At 39.6% G+C, this 4,851-nt stretch overlaps 1 pseudogene; it reads left to right on the top strand.

Annotated features, from left to right (window-relative positions):
* The window catches only part of LOC109221319, an 18,123-nt pseudogene extending 15,034 nt beyond the window's left edge, over positions 1 to 3,089 (top strand).
* Positions 3,090 to 4,851: the final 1,762 nt, after the last annotated feature.

Here is a 4,851-nt window from a genome sequence, read left to right as displayed (position 1 = left end):
TTTCGGACCTAAATAGCTAAAGTTGAAGGTTTATGAACTTTGAAATGAAAATTATGAGTTTTGGGGGTTGATTCTTTGATTTTGATGTTATTTTAGCGATTTGATCACTCGAGCAAGTTCGTAGGATGATATTGAGTTAGTGTGTGTGTTTGGTTGGGAGCCCCGAGGGCTCGGGAGTGTTTCGGAGGTGGTTCGGGGTGTTTTACACTTAGAAAAGTTAGCAGATTTTCTGCAATTTCTGCACAGGTCTATTGTTCTACGCAAACGCGACCTTGTCCCGCGTTCGCGATGCCTTGTACCCCAGCCTTCTTCTCGTTCGTGTGAAAGGCCACGCGTTCGCATAGCTTCCCTTGAACCCCTTCATCGCGTTCGAGCCTCCCTCGCGTTCGCGTATAAGCCTGCCAAGACCCCCAGCATTTTCTTCTACGTGTTCGCCTTCCCCTTCACGCGAACGCGATGCCTGCCCATTTTTCTTCATCGCGAACGCGACCGGGGTGTCGCGAACGCGATGAACAATTTTGCCCAGTTATTTTAAAAGCCTAAAACAGTAGCCATTACGGGATTTTGCCATCTTCTTCACACGAACCTCTCTCTCAAATCCTCCATAGACGAAATTCAAGTTCCCTTTCCTCCACAACTCGTTGGGTAAGTAATCCTAACATCGTTTCCTCATTATTTTATCATCTAATCACTAAATTCTAGGCCTAAGAACATGAAATCAAGGTAGAAATTAGGGCTTTTGGGTAGGGTTAGGTTTTTGAAAATTTTGGGCGATTCAACCTCAATTTGGGGTCGGATCTTGAAACAAATTATATATTTGAACTCATGGGGTAATGGGTGATTGGAATTTGGTCCGAGCCTCGAGTTTGGACCATGTGGGCCCGGTGTCGGATTTTGCTATTTTTGGAAGAATGGTAGGAAATTCATTTCTAGGCTATGGGATTATGTTGTTGAGCCTCATTTGATATTATTGAATTAATTATGATTAGATATCATTGTTTCGGAGTCGAATTCTAGAGGAAAGGCGGTGTTAGAGGCTTGATTGCTATTTTCGGACCGAGGTAAGTGTTTGATCTAACTTTGGCTTGAGGGAATAGGATTAGAGTATCATAAATGCTATTTGCTAATTGATCGAGTACGGTGTATAGGCGTGGTGACGAGTGTCTATACACCGGAGTCTAGCATGACCGTGGTTCCTTGTTTGTACTTGTTTTTGAGATAATTTGGAACTCTTCTAAGCTACAACATGTTTTTCTGCAAGTGTGAAGAGTTTGAGGATAAGTTGTGAAATATTAATATCTTGGAGCATTGGCTCGAGTGATAAATACCATTGGGTAAGAGATGAACGTATTAAAAGAGTTGTGATTAATCCCTTGCCGGGATGGTTTGATTACAGTGAGTATTGCCCTTTCCGGGTTGTGACAGATATTGTTATTGTTCCCTTGCCGGGACTTGGTTGTTATTTGTGTTATTCCCTTGCCGGGATAGTTCATATTACTTGTTTATTCCTCTTTCCCGTTTGGTTGTGACTGTTATTTGGGTGAGGAAGAGTTAAATTGCACGAAGGGTCATTCCGTGCTATTGTTGATTATATTTGCACGAAGGGTCATTCCGTGCTATGTTTTGACTATTTATGCACGAAGGTACTGATTTGATTATATTTGCACGAAGGGTCATTCCGTGCCATGAGATGAGAGCTATGTGAGGGAAAGCACGAAGGGTGATTCCGTGCATTTTATTTGATTGCTTTGGGTGAGATTGAGCGTAAAAGCACGAAGGGTGATGCCGTGCAACTATTGAATTTCTTATTCTTTGATAATTATTGTTGTGCCATGTTTCTTAATTACGCTGATGAACTTTATATCCAAATTGTACTCTCCCCATAGCATGTTTCCCTCCCTTTTAACTGTTTAGTTTCGGTATTTTCTTTCCTTTGGTTGCATATTTGTATATAAAAATTGTACAGGTTGGTTTGGTAGTCCTGTCTAGCCTCGTCACTACTTCGCCGGGGTTAGGACAGACACTTACCAGCACATGGGGTCGGTTGTGCTGATACTACACTCTGTGCATTTCTTTGTGCACAGATCCAGGAGCAGCTTTTGGACAGCAGCAGTAGGATTCTTATCCGGGAGCTATCTTCAGTCCAGGGACTCTCGAGGTAGCCTAGCTGGTGTTCGCAGGCCGAAGTCCCTTTCCTTATTTCAGTTTGTTTTCATTATATCGAAACAGACATGTGTATTTCTTTCATTCAGACTTGTTGTAGTATTCTATAGTAGTCCGTGAGCTAGTGACACCAGATTTTGGGTAGGGATGTGTTTCAAACTTCCGCATTTTTATATCTTTTTGTTAAACTTAAAGTCTTCCGCATTTTTTTAACTTTTGTTAGTATATTATATTGTTGAGGTTGGATAGCGAATGTTTAATGTATGGCTGGCCTAGCTCCGTTAGTAGGCGCCATCACGATGCCCGATGGTGGGAAAAATCCGGGTCGTGACACTACTATACTAATATAAGTTTTAACTTGTATTATCAATTTTTCAGTTTTAATAACAATCAAGTTTATATTTATTTTTCTCTTATACAAGTCTGCATTTACATTACTCTGCATTATGGTCGGTTATACCGCCTAATTTACTTTATCGCATTTCATTTACATGGTCGGCTCTGCCCCATAAATTTATTTACTTGCAAGCTAACTACATCTTTTGCAGGCTTAACAATCATATTATTATTTGCTTCCTGTCCTTACATTTATTTCTTTTTCCCCTAAACTTTTAGGGGCTTCGCTTCCGGTCCCCTTGGTCTCCCAGAAGTTTTCCTTCCACAAGCCAGAAGGACAAAAAGGACTACCATGGTTAGCCCTCCAAGGACACTGCAAATGGTACAAAATGTGGGATTCATCTGAAGCATACGTACCTATGGTAGACAAGTGGTTTCTATCCCATCTGCAGTGTCTAGCTATAACAGATGCTGCTCAAATTTTATTTTTACAACAAAAGTCCATTGCAAGTGCACAACTAGCTGGTTCCAGCAGCAGGCTTGATTTTATTCAACAAATGGAGCAAATTCTTGATACCCTCAAGACATAAATTCCAGGTCAACAAAATCAAGCATCTTTGTCTGACAAATCATCAGAGGAAGAAGAAGAAGAAGAAGAAGACCTCGATTCAATGTTCTGAAAAATTAATCAGAACTTACATCAGCATGACACCACAATGACATCGCAGCTGACATCATCCATGACGTCAGCAAACACTTATCCTAATGACATCATGAATGACATTAGAAAACACTATGTAATTTTTACTTTTTTGGCTATAAATAACCCTCCATATCACTTGTAAGACACACCTTACACTACCACTTGAGAAAGAATTCTCTTCCTCTCTCTAGAATTGGTTAGAGCTCTCTCTCTACTATACTAATATAAGTTTTAACTTGTATTATCAATTTTTCAGTTTTAATAACGATCAAGTTTATAATTATTTTTCTCTTATACAAGTTTGCATTTAGATTACTCTGCATTATGGTCGGTTATACCGCCTAATTTACTTTATCGCATTTCATTTACATGGTCGGCTCTGCCCCATAAATTTATTTACTTGCAAGCTAACTACATCTTTTGCAGGCTTGACAATCATATTATTATTTGCTTCCTGTCCTTACATTTATTTCTTTTTCCCCTAAACTTTTAGGGGCTTCGCTTCCGGTCCCCTTGGTAAGAAACCAATTCGCAGTCAGAACAACTTAATGAAAATCCCTCCCTAGAAATTAACCCTGTCAGAACAGGATCCTTCAACTGGCGTCAGCCTCAAAGACTTTACTATTCTAGAGCTACCCATCCTGATGTAGCCTTAGAAGAGAGACCCAATGTTATGCAAAACAACTATAATGCCAATAATATCTATGAATGGAACATAGATGGTTGTTCTGAATATAACATTCTAGCCAAATTACAACAAATGACTATGGTAGCCACTGCATACCGAACTTCTCATAACTGTTCTGACCAGCTTACTACCCATGTCTTAGTAGCAGGTTTCACAGGTCAACTTAAAGGATGGTGGGATACACATCTTAGCGAAGAAGATAAGAACCAAATTCTCTTAAGTGTCCGAGTTGATTCAACGGGAGAACCAATTCTTAAGGATGGCCTTACCATTCCTGATTCAACCAACACCCTGATTTATACCATTATCAAAACATTCATAGGTAGTCTAGGTATCTTTAGGGAAAGATCTTCTGAGATACTTAACAACCTTAAGTGTAAAACCCTTTCTGATTTCAGATGGTATAAGGATTCCTTTCTTACCCGAATCTACGAAAAACCTGACGGAAATCTCCCATATTGGAAAGAAAAATTCCTAGACGGTCTACCTAAGTCTCTTAGGGATTTAGTTAAAGAAGAACTCCAAAATCAACATCTGGTGATATTATTCCTTATGAGCAAATCACCTATGGCCAACTCACCAGTCTCATTCAACATGTCGCTCTCAAAATCTGTCGACATGATAAGATATTGAGGCAATTAGCCAAAGATAGAGCACAGACTCGCTGAGATCTAGGTAGTTTCTGTGAACAATTTGGTTTACCACCTTGTAGCAAAAAGCCTCACAAGAAACAAACAACCAAGGATATGGAGATTACAAAATATAGGTCTTCTTCACCCAAGTTCAGGAAGACCAAACCATTTTCTTCTAAATCCAAAACTTTTCCTAGTAAAAATAAATCAACGAACTTCCAAACTCCCAATTCTGGCAAATGTTTCAAATGCAACAAACCGGGCCATATAGCCAAATACTGCAAGTTGTCTAACAAAGTTAGAAATCTTGATTTAGATGAGTCTGTTCT

Source organism: Nicotiana attenuata, unplaced genomic scaffold (genome assembly GCF_001879085.1).
Source record: "Nicotiana attenuata strain UT unplaced genomic scaffold, NIATTr2, whole genome shotgun sequence".
In the NCBI taxonomy this organism is placed as follows: domain Eukaryota; kingdom Viridiplantae; phylum Streptophyta; class Magnoliopsida; order Solanales; family Solanaceae; genus Nicotiana; species Nicotiana attenuata.
This window is presented reverse-complemented; position numbering and strand designations above follow the sequence as displayed.